Raw genomic sequence first — 16,917 nt, 5'->3', positions numbered from 1 at the left:
ATGTTCAGTCACAACTGGCTTACACACAAAAACGGTATAGCTGATAGCTCATTAATGCACAAGGCAAAGCTGTGCAGCAACCAGTAAGACACTGACGATGTGAGGATAATTATATCAATGGACTCATTTTGCATTGTATAGCAGGCTTAGCTCAGTTCAGCTGAAATACAGCGGTTTGACGTCACGAGATTTCCTTCAGCTGAATGCAGCCAACCCTCATCTCGCTCCAAAACACCACAGCTCACGCCAGCATTTTGAAAATTATCATTTCATATGGGGGGGGCATAAAGGAGAGGTTATTAAGCACGCTAATCCACTGAGGCACTGTTCTGAAACACAGTAGGCTTCACCTGCACTGAACTATTCCAAACCCATGCCGTTTCTGAGCATGCCAAACTGGCTTCATGGTAATTAGTGTCTGTCAAGGTCCGGGGATTGCTAGAGATGACAGTGGCACGGTTTATCAGCCAGAAACACAGTGATCAAAGGGAACGCTCTGGCTTACTGCTAATCAGATGGACTCCGCATGCCTCTTGCACAGTATTATGGAAGGAAAGGTGCAGTCCAACATAAACATATTTTACCAACACAAAAGTCCAGGAGACTATGCCTCATCAAGAAAGCTTAAGCACATCAAGAGTATGATATGATACATCAGACGGCCGATAGGACGTGGCAACAGCAGAATTATGTCGACAGATGACTGTGATGCAGATTACAGGTGGGATGAAAAGGCTCTCCCACACAATGCAACTTAAGTGTTGTCATGAAGGATGTGGAAAACTGCTATGTAAACACATGAAAATGAACGGTCAGGGTTATCTCAAGGGCTTCATCGGCATAAAACTGACATGCAAAAATCACAAAGCAGGCAGCCCATCCATCTGCCAAACATATGAGCGTCCGCCGGCGAGCATCCAGCTCGGAGGACATAACAACATAAAAGCCGAACGTGCATTTCAGGCCTCGCATTCACTGCCCTGCGTTCTCACTCTGAGAGGCACACTGGCAGATGTCAGTAGCTTTCACACATTTCTGGCTGGCTTCATCCACCAGCCTCCTTCCTTCCTCCAGCCTGCGTCACCTCTGCTCTGACATCACATGTGACATCAGGCAGGACCTCCGAGGGGATCCCTGTAGCCGGGCAAACATCAGATGACTTTCAAAGGCTTCGGCTATAGCTACCCAATGGCAGTAAAAACTCATTTTTTTCTTGATGAGCTTGGCCTAGAAATAAAGCTGAAGACAGACAGAGAGCAGACAGAGAGGGGAGGACTGTCAAACCTGCTAAAACACACACACACACACACACACACGATTACTGGAAAGGGAAAGTCTAGCCCCGGGGTAACCAGACTCACTGCAACACCAGGAAGTCATCCCAGCCCACACTTATCACCGGACCACTCCTGAAAGTTGAACTGGTATGACTCATTTCACGGCCGTGGAGGGCCCCTCCAGTTTCGCTGACCAACCCTTTCCTCTGTTGCTGGAAGGAATTAATGAGCTGCTTCCCTTCTTAATACGCTCTGTATCCCACCATACCCTGCACCCCCTCTGGGCATCTAGCAGGGCCTTGTGTTCACACACCATCCCAGTCTCAAGGATGTGTGAAAGACCTACCACATAACACACATGCGCCCACGCACACACATTTAAGATTTCTTACCTTTTCCTGTGAAAATGCACATCACCCGGTGATGGTGTGGGCTACAGTGTTTTGCAGTATTTTATCTTTTTAACCCATCAGCTGCTGTTGTCTACAAATCCTGCACACTGTCTTGAAAATGCTTCTTTACTGACATTTACCAACAGCTTTTGATGCAAGCTCACTGAGCTGTGAAAGGTCTTGACAAAAAGGAACAGATCACTCCTGGGCAATGTTAACAGTTCTTCCATAAATACTATAAGCAACACTACCTAAAATAATCAGGCCTGAGGCCATGACAGAGCAAATAGGGGTGAGCTGATCAAATCTGGTGGGAATAAAAGCTACACAAACAGCCACAGTTGAGATGATGGTACACCATGTGTTCACTACAGCAGCATTGTAAATCTTGAACTTGAACAGATCAGGTGAAATCTTGGCTTTGACAATCTGGCCTCTAGAGGTCCCTACGTGACAGTAACAATTTATGTGCAAGACCTTCTAAAATTAAAGCCAGTAGGCAATTGCTAACACTGACATAAATTGAGGTATGAGTAAAGAGCACAGCGGCAGTGTTTCACCCATCCAGTCTTGTAGCCTATTAAATATTACGCCACTGTAAAAACCTTTCAAGTCCTGCGTTCAATATTAAAAAGCAAATCTTGAGCACAACATTATTTACCAATTTCAGCAAACTGACAGCAGGGTGGCTGTTTGGGGCTGTGTAGTCATGCGAGGCAGTGAGGCGGTGCGTGCAGGAGGCTGCACGGGGGGAAGGAGAAGAGAGGTCAAGCAGCAGCCATCATCATGCAAACAGCAGGTGTGACAGAGTGACAACATGCAAACATCAAAGCAGCCTAAACTTGGCATACCATTTGCCAAGGGGCTATTTGCAGCTCATTTCCATCGCCATTTGGTGGTCCTACGCGCCCGAGCGGAACCGAGGGAGCTACACCGCACTGGACCCCCGTGTTGTCATCATGTCCTTATGAAATGATTGACAGGCTTGGCGTGATGCTAGCCCCGCTGGTTCCGATGCAGGTTGCTGCCGTAGCATACTAGCCTAGCCCCAGTGCGCGCAGTCCAACCAAACCAAATTCCGTTAAAACATCTGTCCGTTTAAGGTTTCCTTACAGTAATGAATATATGCATACCTGTCTGGAGAGTTAACACCTTACACGGATCAGTGGAGCTCCTTGGTTAAATTCGGCGGATGCATGACCCACTACACAGACTGTATTTCAATGATACCTCTGTTTTATAACTCCAGCTGCAACTGTCGCCCAACACAGCACAATGTGGATTTAATACCACTGGGGACATTTAAGGCAAAGCAATTCTACAAGTTCAAACTGAATATAATGGCTGTTTGGAGTAACACACATTGCCCACAGAATACAAGCCATGGTCGCAGTATTTCGCACAAGTCCTGAATTAGTGTCCCCCTCGATATACATCTCTGCTCGTGAGCTAGGACATTTAAAAAAAAAACTGCGTAATTTGGACGGAGTTTGGCCTCTCTTCCACAGCGGAGGGAACGGCACATAACGGGGCTAAAGCTAGCCGGGCTAGCTCCATCAGCAATCTTTAACCTTCAGCTGAGAGGAGCGCGTCCGCAAACAGTGGCAGTGGCCACCGCACACGCTTCAAGTTAAAGAATAAAGACCGCCATCCTCCCACTCCCTTCACCTTCTAACGTCGCGTCCTGAAAGTGCCACAGTATTGTCCTAAATCCTCTAATCCCGGCAGAGGAGGCAGGGACAGCCCGGACAGGAGAGCGCCGAGGTAGCTGCAAGTTGAGGGACCGCTGGAAATGTTGAACGCAGAGCAGATGCGTCTGTCCACCTCTGTCTGCTCCCCCTCGCAGCCGCTCACAGCCTCCTCTGCCCGCCGCATGTGAGTGAAATCTAAAAAAACAAAAAGTCCAACGAATGCCTGAGTTAACGGCGGTGAGTCGGTCGACCGGGAGCCACTCTTTACCTGTGAAATGCGTCGTCGCGTTGCCGCCTAGTCCCCAGCGCTCATCCCCGCCGCTGCTCTGGACGGACTGAGCTGGGATCTGCTGAGGGAACAGCCCCTCTACAGCACAGCACAGCACAGCACAGCACTGAGGAGACATCCCTCTTCTCCAGCGGGGAGGCAGATGGACGCTGCTCAGCGATAAGGTCACTTCACACTCAGCATTTCAAGAGAAAGTAATCAAACTCATGCAGTCTATTTATCTGACTTGTCTTTATCAGACCGCAGAAACTCAATGCTTCATGTGATTACCATACTGTAATTACTATGATAATCAGAATGATTGATGTCAGCCTATAATGTGAGTGTAAACTGACCTTCACCTCCACACATCCCTAATCCTACCTGTCTTTATGTTGTGTGCTGTATATGAATATACAGGCTAGACCAGGGGTGCCCAAATGTTTTCCCTTTGGGGGCCAAAACTGAAACTTAAGGGTGGGCCTTGGGCTTAAAGCTAATATTGTATTGTTAAGATGCGAAATGGAACCGGGATCCCAAGTTCCCTTAATTGACAGACCTCCTGCGCAGTGTCTCTCTGCCTGCTGTGCTCAGATTATGAAAAATAATTAATAATTAGGACCTAAAACTTAAAGAGCATTTTACCTCACAAAAAATAAAACAACACAAACAGCTATTTATATTGTATATTTTTTTTAATTCATAAAAAAAAATGTTTCAGAAACATCTGGCGGGCCAATTTGAACCTTACGGCAGACCAGCTTTGGGCACCCCTGGGCTAGAATATACATGATGCTGTGTTATTCCACCCTCCAAATTTTGCTGTCTTTCTGTTAAAAATAACCAGTCGATTAATCGATCAGTCGACAAACTACATGTTTTTTGAAATGGGTCAATTTTCAAGCAAAGATTCTATAAATTCTGTGGTTCCAGGTGTTTGTTTGTTGTTTACCTTGTAAGTGTTGGACAAATCAACATTTGCTGTACGGCTGTGAAGTAGCAAGAATCCGACAATAAGATGTGGATCACGATACAGAGGTTACAATTCAATATATTGTAATACTGTAAGCAAGTCGATATATTGCAATTTGTGTTTTTAAATCTAATTTTAGGAAAACTGTAGTAATATAGAGAACACAGCCACTCCTCTCTCTCTTATTCAAATATAGGAACCACTGGGGCTTTAACTGAGAGCAAAGAAGAGACAGCTCCCCCACTCAACGCCCACACGGTTCCCTCCCATCTTCTCGCCTGAGCTCCTCCATCCATCCATCCATCCATCCACAAACCTGATTTCTCCCCCACTCTCCCTCACTTCATCCCTCACCCTTCCTCCCCTGACCCCCATTCATCCCTCGACCCCCAACCCCTCACCCTACATCTCTTCATCCCTCCTACAGTTTATTATATCGGTTCACCATTATCCATTATATTCAATAAACCATTCCATCTCCTCACCGACATGGTCTTTGTTAGTGAATCAGTAGTTGCAGCTCTAAATAATGAAAGTGAAAATGAACTCTTACACATGTATCTGCTGAAAATTACTTCACGCAGGCTTTGTTATTATAAAAAGCTATTTACAGCAGTTAGTGAAACTTTGGGCCACTTTTTTGTTTTGGTTCTCCTGTACAGTTTGCCAAAACTTACTTTACACCCGTCTGTCTGCAGGCCTTCAGAGCTGAAAGTTGTACACCCTTTCCACCTCTTTAAAAGAACAGAAGACCCTAAAACCTCCATAATATTGACACAGATGTTGCATATAACTGAAAACTAAGGGAGGCTGGTAGGCTCCTGTTGGACCTGGCTGTTGTATTCCCACAGTGGGAATCATTTCAGTGGACGGCAGTATCTGACCACTGAAATACATCCCCTGATTCGTGTGCAGCAGCCGCTTCGCCTGTCCACTCACAGCTGGTAATGTGTCCCCATGGCAATAGTTGCAGCAATAATGATCATGTTTACATTCAGTCAGCCTAACTTTGAATTACCTACTCGATCATTATCTCCTTTCCTGTAACGCTAGCCATTGTTCCATTTGTTGACTTTACATATCCTGTGGCCACTAGTATAAGGAGAAAAACATCTATAATGACTTGATAGTCAGTGTTGTTGTAGTTTCCTGTGGCGCTTGTACACAGTTTGGCCAACGGAGTGAAATGTTTAGACAGCAGAGGTTATGACTTTGGACTGTGTGGCATTTTAAGACAATGAGAACCTGAGAAAAGTGAGAGGAACCTGACAAGAACAATGGGAGTGATATAAGATACCATAACTGCTGTGTTACAGTAGTTTGGAAAAGGCATATCATTTAATTTGGCCTGTGACTTAACTGGCATCTGCTCAGTATCAGTGAAGGTCAACACTTCTGCTGCTCCCTGTGTTCATAGAGTGCCTGTGCTGCACTGCACCCAACAGTGTGGCCGTGTCTGTTTTCAATTGTGCCGTACATATGCAGCTCATATGCAACGCACTGAAATGTGGTGCAGAGACGCTGATGTCACCGCTCCGTTTGCCAGTTGCGGTTTTGAGTTTGAGCGTTTGTGAGCTGGGTGAGCAGCGCTGCCCGCTGTGGGCTGCTGCAGTTGCCGCTCCCCAATTCCCCAGAACTCTGGTAACATTTTGTCTATGTAGGTGAGAGAGAGGTGTGTGTGTGGGTGGGTGGGGTGGGGGTTGGGGTGGGGGGTCTGTGGATGTCTCTCTGCTGCTCTAGTCAGTGAGCAATACCAACCTGGGAGAAAACTTTACATGAATTCATGAATCTTAAGAGTTGCACTATATTCATGGCAGTAGCTGGAGTTCTTACAGTGCAAGAAATTACAGAAGCTGAGCCTGGGCAATTTCTTATACGTAGCTACATTTTGTATGCATGAAAACTAAACTAAAATATCGGGGACATCTTGATGGATTTGCAGTCCATTTTGCACAAACTGCTTTTCAATTGGTTTAAAGCTTGACAATCCTCCTCGGGCTCCTCTGCATTTGCTTACACATAACTCATCCTTTGTGAGTTAAAGTTACACAAGAAGAGGCTACCACTCTCATATCTGTCTGTTAAGATTAAGTTATAGGGTACCCTGGTAGCTCACCTGGTGGAGGCGTACCATGTGCCAGGGCTGGGTCCTTGCTGCAGCGGTCATGGGTTTGAGTCAGACCTGTGGCCCTTTGCATCTCTCTCCCCTCTTTCCTGTCCATCTTGAGTTGTCCTGTCACCAGGGGCAAAAAGCCACACAATATATGTATATATGTATTTAGAAAATTAGGCTATGGCCAGGAGACAGTTAGCGTAGCTTAGCATAAAAACCGTAAACAAGGGGAAGCAGCTAGCCTCGTTCAGTCTGAAAGTAAAACATTCCCAGAAAAGCCCCTCTAAAGCTAGTCACTGCACCCGGCCAAGAAATAGTTTTTGTCCTTTTTACTTTTTCTGTAAACAAACAAGATATAACGCGTTAGTGAGCTTTAGAAGGGGCGGTAGGCGAATTCCTTTGGATAGAAGGGGTCTTACATTAAGCCAAGCTAACCGTCCCCGAGCTATAGCTTGAAGGTGCTGTAAGTGAAATCGGCATGTTGGTTAACTTCTAGTCTTTCAGTGAGCAGTCAGCTCCCCCCTCCCCATGTCACCACAAATCTTCTTCCTGCTCTTTAGGACCGCCTTTTTGTGGATGTCTCTATCCTGATTAGATGAAGTGGGAAAAGGATACCAGAAAATGTATTTTCTGTTTACTACAGAAAGGAAGGACTGGGAGGCCCATGTTACAGACTGCACACTCAATATCAGTAATGGCTGCTGGAATGTAGAGCTATTTAATACCTATTTTAACAACAAAATATCACTTGCAGCACGTTCAATATTGAGATATTGAAGTATGACAATAGTATTGACCTTACATAATGAGTTTATTGTCTAAAAACATTATAGTAATTAGATAATTAGTCAGCCGTTGTAAAACATTCAGCTCATTTAGAGTTTTGTTTGTATTTAATTTCTTAATTTAGCTCCTACTTCATATTTTATTTTCCTTCCCAAAGCTCTCAATACACTTTAATATCCTGCTCCATACAGCCGTTAGTGGAAATTTTACTTTTTAGGGCTAATAATAAGCAGTCAAAGTTAAAGGTATGGAATCTAAAAAAGCCTGGAAGGATTTTAAAATGTCAAGTCCAACTCCAGGTAGCAAAAATTCCCAAATTACAGGAAAATGGAAAAGAAAACAGAGTACATGAACTCAGTGTCCTCAACTGTAACTACGACCCTGTCTGAAAAGACTATGCCCCTATCATTATATCCAATCAGTGTCTATGGTGTATTGTATAAGTTACCTCCACTGAGGTGAGGCTCACATCAAAGGTGGCCGTAGAAAGAGGCTTGCTGCAGTAGCTTTAAATAGATCGCCAGGTAATGGGCTTTGGAAGGCTGTAATTGTAGCAATCCTAATGTAGGGAGTGTGGCCACCTTTTAAAGCTTGGCATGGGCCAGACAGATTACCATCAGGGTACTACACTGCCACCTGGCAAACACCCTCCTTTCTGTGATTGGACTAATTTACGGCTACCGGTCATCCAGGAGCTGGCTCGGCATTTGTTTTGAGCTCTCTTCTAACAAATAACTTTCTTCTTGACAACAATAAAAAGAAAAGTTGTTTGAATGATTCAGAGGTCATGAAACCATTTCCAGATGTATTTTGTTTAATATCACCTTGGTGGCTCGCTCTCAAAGACAATGCCAAAGAATGATTTTATGCTTGTAGTCTAGCTGATTTCAAAAGTTGGATGCTCTTTCATACAGAAAGAATGTGCTAAACTTGGCTCGGCTATAATAACTGCGCATTTGTGGGCCTCGTGGACCAAAATTGTTCATTTCCCATCAGAATCCATCTGCAGACCTATAATTAGGATTATTTTAGGAACGCCAGAGTATCCAGTGGTCACTGCATCCTCTGAATCTATCTCACAGAGCCACAGAAGCTGCCCTGAACCCAAACAATTGCACCACAGTGTAACGTAAACACAAAACTGATTCTGTGTTACATTCCTCTATCCGTCACCACCGCCTCAAATGAAACTGTGAATCAACAGCAGGAAACCATTGTCAACATTTGGGCTATTGTTGGGCAGTGATTATGAACATGTGCTCCCTGTTTACTGCTCACTCACACTGTTGTCTGTCTATAACAAAATGTCTGAAAACGCAACTCATTTGAAAACAAAACGCATCATTCACCCATCACATGTACGAAATGATCACGTTTCAAATACGCTGAAAAGGAGTGAGGTCATTACATCATATCCCAACACTGGTTATCTAATCTACTCAGTTTCTTCCTCCGGAAAGCTTTTATTTTCCTAGGATGTGATCCCACAGCAACCGGTCAGCAACTAGCTGGAACATCAGAGTAATTTGGGGAAAAAGCAATGATATTCAAGGCATTATCGAACACGTACAGTCCAATGCTCACACACACAGAAGCACTGAATCCTCTCAAATATGATTTTAAGGCCTCTTCCCACGTAACACAGCCGTGATCAAACCAGCTCTACACCAACAAAGCAAATCCCTAAACAGCTGGGTTTTGACGGAGTAAAGTGCCTACCGTAACTCAGGACAGATGTGGAGAGGGCTTGACTGTATGAGGTCTGAGCCTCCCTGGCGGTATCGCACCACCCACAGGCATCTGCTCAGGAGATCTGAGGGGCCGACCGGGGATTTTTTTTGTGTTTTGGTCCGGCCGTGGATTGTGGTTATTGTTATAAGGTGAGAGATCTGTGGGGAAGAGGGCACGCAGGCCACCCTCAACACATGAGGATCATGTAAAGCCCCCTCACCTCTGAACCCATGGTGTGAACAGCTGCCTCGTGTTGATGCAGAGATTCACTTTGATCCACCTTGATCCGGATTCATGAAGACAACTGTGTTCATATTGTTTAGTGGAGTTGCTTTTGGAAATTGCATGATGTTCATCTTTTTATTATCTACCTGTTCAAATGAAATATTCTCCCACCAGGGCTGGATTAACCCGCTGGCAGGCCATGGGGCAAGAAGTGAGCCATGGGCCCCTACTGAGCCCCCAGTGTTTCACAACTTACTTTGATTATAAGCTAATTAAATGCAGTTTTTAGATAAATATGAACCATGCAAGTATGTTATTAACTAAAATATTAAAGGTTTTTTAAAGAATTTTAAAATTGATTTTGACCCAAGGTCACTCTACAAACCAGGAAGGTACAAATGCAGTGACGTTGAATGAGGACTTTCCCATTTTAGTCTATGCTAATCATTAAATCAAATTATCATATAGTGAACCCAAAGACTCTAGCATTCCAGAAGTTATTTTGGGATTAAAACTGGCTATTTCTACTCAGCAAATTACTTCCTACAGTTCCCAGAAATCCCCTTAAGCAGTATCCCAGGGGCTACTTCTGCAGTTGCTAGGGATACAGTGGGTGTGGCCACATCACTCCCTGTTTACTCTATCAGTGGTTCCCAACCCTTTTCCTTGAGGGAGCCCTTTTCTATCATCGAGTAAACTGACGCCCCCTGACTCAGTGACATATTTTATGGATATTTCATATTGTATTCAATCAATAACAATAACAATATAGAAAAACTGATAAACTGGCAATTTAGCCCAAATAGTGAACACAATAACTGCAGGACTTTTTCTGATATTTTTAGTAACTTATCATACATTCATCTGTCTGTATTGTGTTTTTTATTTTTAACAATCCTTCTCCCTGACACCATTGTTCTATTAGCTTTAAGTAGTAAAAATGGCATACATTCCTAATGCAAGACAAGGCTGTTTATCAGAGAGTGAAGGCTATGTCAATATAGCTTGTGCTCAGGTGTTCATAGTTTAGATATTAAATGATAATCCAAACTTTAGAAATAACAATTTCATTTAGTTTTCTTCACAGGAAGGAATGAACTACTGTGCTTTTTAAAGTTTTCTTACACCCCTTAAAATCAAGACACAATGACCCCCTGTAAAGCTTTGACGACCCCCAGGTTGGTAACCACTGTACCATATAGTGCACCTACTGCCTAACACCTTATTTAAGTGTGAAAGTGTGAAATTTATGCAGCAAAAAATGGAACAAGAAACATCAGTGTCCAGTGTGTTCACTTTGTTCTGCTAAAGATCAAACAATACAATGTGTTGTATTATTACACTGTCAGTCATGATGTAAAATGATGATCATTTATAAGTGTCCGAAATTTCACTTTACTGCTCACTACAGAATACACTGACAGTCTATTACATGAGGGAGTAGTGAATGAAGAAGTGAACTGACAGAGCCCTGGAAAGATTGGAAAGTAGCTCAGCTACTAAAATAAACACAGGAACAAGAACAAGATAACAAATTGTTGTGATGCTGCGCTTCAGAATACAGGAAAACAACTGAAAACTACACTTGTCACCGCTTTCTGGAAGACAATTTACGTAATGGAGACAGTGTTTGTCAACAGCCTCACCCTCAATATCAGCTTATATATCGGCCCAGCCAATTTATCAGCTCTAGTTGTCACAATAACCAATAAACTACTGGCTCTAACGTGGGCTGACTGCAGACACACACACCTTGTGCTGCAGCTGAGTGTCTGTGTGAAAACTAGTTAGCATGTTAGCAGGGAGGCTTAAATAAACATAATGGACAAATGGGTGAAATAGTACAGTAGTACAACTGAAAACTTCACCAGACCCACTGATAAAAGAGATCAAGCCTAAACAACTGCAGGATCATTACGTCTTGTATGTAAAAAGAAATGTCAACTTTTATATAATAAATAATGAAATAATATCCTGTTTAAAATCATTTCAGAAGAAGACATTTGGAACATGACGGATGGTGTCACTGGAGAGTTACTTGAACTCATCTGTGGTGGGAGTACGCAGACAATAAAACGTTTGGATCCATGCTGTAAGGTATGAACACATTCCATTCCCAGTGAGAAAGAGCGATGAGAAGTGTTCAGTAGCCTGCCTTGCGCTGTCATTGCACTCTGGTCTAATTTCTGCTTCTGTGGGCGGAGAAAGTGCTATGTCGAGAATAGCTGTTAAGCTTTAACATTTGTTACGTTTATTTGCCTTAAGAAATTCCATCGAGCAGCTTTCTGTCAATGGAACGGCCCTTTGAGCATGGCTTAAGAAAAAAAAAGACTGCAGTGCACTGAGGAAGCAGTTTGCATCAATACAATCCTTGTAGTTAATTGCTTGTTTTCTGTGGATCTCAGATATTTAGCCAAGCACTGCAAAACCGTGAGCCATCTGGCTGCGGACCTCATCAGCCTCTCCTCTTTGCTTTACTAAGATTTCATTTAATCTGGTTTAAGCTGCTTGTTTAAAAGTGAAATAATTGGTGGGAGTGGAACCAATGAAGTAATGATACACCCATTCTCTCTTTGCGCTAATTGGTAAATGAAATTAATCCACCCCTCTGCTGTACTGCTGTTGCCAGCCTGAGATCTCCTTAAGGAGCCTGCAAGGTCACTAGACCCCACTAAGAGAAAACTTCCCGGTTTCATTGTACCGTTTTTAGCCTTTTGCTGCGGCTCCGGGTGAGGAGCAATTTGGTGTTTTTGCTCACACATCAGATCACACCTGGAACCAACAGAGAACTGATAAAACACAGGGCACTAGCCGGCTGCTCTCTCTGTGACCCGTCACATTGTTTGAAAGCAACAATATGCCTTCCATTATCTGAATTAGATAAGATATAATGTCTTGTGAACATGTGATGCCTATGGGCTAGATATTTGACCTCTGTTTAGTATATGAGTCATACAGATAAGTGCTTTCATGCACACATCATGGCTGATTTGATATGTCCACACTGGGGCTGCTCATGCCAGGGATGACATCAGTACACTTTGCAGAGGGACGCCCCATGAGAAAGTCGCCGTGACTGACGGCTGTCGTCCTCTGAGCTTTTACAGATGAAATATAGGGGGGTAATAGCAGAGTCATGGTGATCCAATTCACATTAACCATCTGCAGCCAGGATACTGAATCCCACTCCACAAAACAGTCCTTCATAAATCGTTACGTTTACATCATTTCACCACACAAATCTTTTGGATGACAGATCTACTCGGAGTATGTGCACTCAGATGGATTGCTCTTTCGGAGGATACTTGCCAGACTTGGTAGACAACTCAGTGAATCACTCTGTGTGTATTTTGCCATCCCAGTGTGTTGTTTGCAGTCCTCCTTGCTCCTAAGTATCACTGGGCTGTTATATGGCAAAACACACAATCCCAGTCTCTCTCACACACACACACACACACACACACACACACACCGGTCAGAGCAGCAATACAGGCTGTCCCCGATTTCTCATGGGATCTGACTGGAGTGCAGCAGACACTCAGACAGCCCCAGTGAGCCAGACATGGAAAAGTGAGGGAAGGAGGATGGAAGAGTGCCAGAGGGAAAGTACAGGCTTATCGTGTCGACAGCCCAGTGTTTCCAATCTGCAAAAAGTTTTTGTGAGTTTGCAGTAATGTGTAATTACACCACAGCTAGCCTAATTACCAGTCTGACAATGCAGAGAAAGTGCATTATTTCATGGCCAAGTGGTGGATGATATAAAGGTGACTGCTGAGTTTTTAAAGGGTTTGTTCCCCGTGTTACAAAACACCCCACATTGTCTCACTTAACTCTTGTGGTAGCCACTTTTGTTTTATGATTTTGTAATTTGTGTCTTTCCAGAGAATGTGTCACTATGAATGATCCACATTGTCAACTGTGTTCATTTGAACCATTATCCACCAAAGTAACAGTTTCTATAAACATGGTTTGTTTGTTCCAGTAAGAAACTGAGACATTGTTTCTGGAAAGACACGTTGCTGTAAAAATGTTTCAATGCTTTAAACACTACAAACCAAATTCTAATCACATTTTATTTAGACAGTCAAAGTCCTTAACTAGCCACTGTTCCTCTAGCTAACGCAATCTGTTGAAGGTTTCTCTTTTGGGTTAGAGTACTCAGTTGAAAACAGCATCCGGTACAGGCAATGTACTTCTTATGAGTACGAGTATCATCAGCTTAAAATGTGTCATCATCTGTTTTCTAATAAACAATAAAACAATAAATACAGCGACTTTAAAAATAAATGAAGTAAAAAATAGCTCTGAAGCTCAATTCTAACAGTTTTCTAATAAATATAGCAATCTGCTATCTGATCAACCCATATAACTTCTGCTTAGTCCCACCCACTTTCAGTTTAAACCCCACCCATTCCCAGTACAGATACAGATTGCAACCATTAGAATAACTGCTCGTAAAACTTGGTAATGCAAACACAATTTTCTGTGACTCTTATTTTCAGTGATTTTATGCAAATAAAAACATACCTATGAATATTATATTCCATTTCTGCCAGTAGATCATCCTAAATGTTACACTGGAACTGTGTTATCTTTCCGACTTTGTGTCCTTCTGGCCCTCTCAGTCCTGTTGTTGTTACTGGCATGTCTGGACAAGCCAAGGCCACTTGACTCGCATTCTGTGGAGATAGTGAGTTTAACCACCAAAGGTCTTGGCTTGTGGGAAATGGTGTTTGTTAAAGGTTAATAAATGAATGAAATATGAGAGAAAAAGAACCATCGTTATCTAGATATAAAGCTGGAACCACACAACATACTGGGCAAGTAAGCTGTATGTTATTGAGTGGTATTGAACAAGGTCATGTTGAAAGGCTGGATTTTTATTCATTTGCACTATTACAAATGTCATTATGAATTTTAATTTGTTTTCTCTTTTTACTTCTAGAACAAAACTCAGAACGTCCTCTCTCACTTTGGCTCTCTTTTGTGGAAGAGGCAGAAATCAAAGCAAACCAAAACTACTTGCAAGGCCAGGTACCATCAGAAGTAAGCAAGATATGAGTCAACCAACCGCTTTAAAGCTGATGATCTGTGTACCGAGAAGGATGACGCAAGTCCTGCCCTGACCTGTACCAGGCACCCATCTCTACCCATCAACCCCCAGTTCACCCTCCTCCCCTTGCTAATCCAGCAGAGGGGCGATGGTGAGCATGCTGGGCCACTGACATGGGATGAGATAACTCACAGCTGGAGCCACAAACAGGGTCTCTCACAATCACTAAGGCGCTGGAGAGAAGACAAAAAAAACCCTAACTCGAGTGAGCTGTAAAACTTATACTCTCTCTGAGAAACCCTCTCCATCTAGTCTACTACAGTGGGCCTCTCCTTATTCATTGTCCAGTGGGTAAGCAGAGCAGTGGTTCAGTTAACAAGAGGCAGAGAGGGAACATTGAAACTGACCAAAACCACAGGATTGCAGAATGTCTGTAAAGTCTTTCCTATCAAAACTCAAAAGGAATTCCAAAATAGCTGAGGGTGATGATAACATGTTTGTTGAACTAAAACCTGTAGCCCTTCTCGTGCCGGCTGCTTTTCACAGATGGTACGAAGGCAGAAGTTATGATTTACTCTCAAGTGCATGCCATAGTCTCCATTATCACTCCCTCACACAGGTCAGCATGCGCACACAGACACACACAACGACAACCGTCCTTCCCAGAAGAGACATTAGCAGTATGATTCGCTCTGTGGGGGCTAACAGGCGTGAGAGATGGATGAGTGACGAAGGTTGATGGAGAGTGCACACACACACATGCACACACAGAGTAGACATGGTTGGGATTCCTCAGCAGGTTCCCTCCCTCTCTTGACATGTTGTTCAGGGTTTGAGGAACTCTCTCTCCACCCTGAGGACTCACAGCGGCCACTGTTAGCTTTACACAAAACCTTTCCAGTGACAAATTATAGTGTCAACTTATCTGCACCCATTCCTACACCCAGCTGTTCCACATACTCCCTGGCCTCTGCCTATAGCAGAGAAAACTTTACTTTAGATGCAGGAAACAACTCATATGTCTTACTTACTTCTTACTTTATTTTAATGGATGGGTTCTGTAGGAGTGGAGTGGGAGCCGATGGCATGAAAGGCACTTACGATAATGTTACATAAGTCCCATTGAATTGCACGTAGAAAGGCTTACCTGTGTGTTCTGCTCCAAGGGATATTCTTGGCAAATGTTCCCTGGTCTCATGCAGAAATATGAGAGAAACAGAGCCAAAGAGAGAAAACAGAATTAAAGACAAAGAAACAAGCAGAGAGACACAGGGAGGTACAGCATAGGGAAGGAGTAAGTGGGAGAGAGGTGTGCCGTGAGTGTATCAAAACAAAACCATTCGCCTTTTTCAGGCTCAATTGAACATTAAATCACTTTGGGCGAGGGAAATATGACACAGTGTTATTTTTGCTGAGCTCCAATGCAAGCACTCTTTAGAGGTAAAGACTGAGCGCAGGAGTTGAGCCAAGAGGACTAAAAGCGTTTGTTGTTTTTCAGCATGTTGATCCTGAGTGGAATCTAACCTCTCTGTGCTGTTCTGTGCAACGCTGGAGGTCTGCGGCAAGGAGTCGCTCAAGGATGAAGTTAAAGGCCCAGTCCGCAACTCTCGGGGGCCCGTCCCTGCCTCATTATTTTTGCTCCGGCGCTGCACGCTGTAGGAAGGAGCTGGAGAGGGTGTCATCTGTGTCAGATTTATAATTCATGCGCCTGGTCGACTGCTCCTCACCACTACTCTGTGTTCCATGTAAACAACGTGACGGGGGACAGCAGGAAGCTCGGGGACTAATTCTGGATGCTCCATTGTGTTGTGAGCCCCTCCTGACCCAGCTCTGCTTCCAATCAACGGCGCGTAGACCTCCTACGATGCAGCTGCATACAAACATAGCGCTAAACACGTTCCACTGACTTCCAGCAACTCATTTATTAACATTATCAGCAATTGCCCAGTTCACTTTGAGTCCATTGACGCAGACTGGAGGCAGCACACACGGTCAAACACAGTGCATTACCACACTGAATCATTCTTCCAGAGTTTACTCAAAGCCACAAGACCAAGGCTGCTGAATACAGATGGAGCTGTAGCGAATTACTGCTGCCCAAACTGCTCCAACCTCGAGCTGAACTCCTCACTTTTCAGCTTTTTAAGGTGTCTTAACAGTATTATCTATGCACAAGTTAATTGGGAGACATGGAATTTGTGTTAAAATATGCTTATTCAGCTCCTCAATATAATGTAGAAGCACTTGAGCTGCCTCCCATCCTCATTGTAATCAGCGTGATATATTAAACACAACCTGCAATGCCAGAGGTCATTAATTCAGCAAATGAATGTGATAATTAGCGAACATGTTCAAGTCAACATACTTCACATGACTGCTATTAACATAAATGGATCTTAAAGCATTAA

General features: G+C 43.6%; 1 protein-coding gene and 1 long non-coding RNA gene across 5 annotated transcripts in view; one reads left to right on the top strand and one right to left on the bottom strand.

Moving 5' to 3' along the window:
• jcada (junctional cadherin 5 associated a) overlaps nucleotides 1-3,731 on the bottom strand; it is a 22,054-nt gene extending 18,323 nt beyond the window's left edge. The window contains exon 1 of one of the 3 annotated variants that reach the window (XM_051410895.1): nucleotides 3,629-3,731. The gene's annotated coding sequence lies outside the window, so the exon portion shown is untranslated. Of the gene's footprint in view, nucleotides 1-2,520; nucleotides 2,744-3,337; nucleotides 3,446-3,628 lie in introns of those variants that run through there. The other 2 variants (XM_051410896.1, XM_051410897.1) reach the window with 2 other exon arrangements.
• Nucleotides 3,714-16,917, top strand: LOC127369474 (uncharacterized). 2 transcript variants are annotated; one of them, XR_007886078.1, is made up of 4 exons: nucleotides 3,714-3,813; nucleotides 11,450-11,553; nucleotides 14,402-14,660; nucleotides 16,008-16,917. It is a non-coding gene; the product is annotated as an uncharacterized LOC127369474 (long non-coding RNA). The 2 variants fall into 2 exon arrangements; XR_007886077.1 differs by having other exon boundaries at nucleotides 14,402-16,917.

This window comes from Dicentrarchus labrax, unplaced genomic scaffold (genome assembly GCF_905237075.1).
Source record: "Dicentrarchus labrax unplaced genomic scaffold, dlabrax2021, whole genome shotgun sequence".
NCBI lineage: Eukaryota > Metazoa > Chordata > Actinopteri > Moronidae > Dicentrarchus > Dicentrarchus labrax.
Note: the sequence above shows the minus strand (reverse complement) of the source record. Positions and strands in the feature narration are given on the sequence as shown.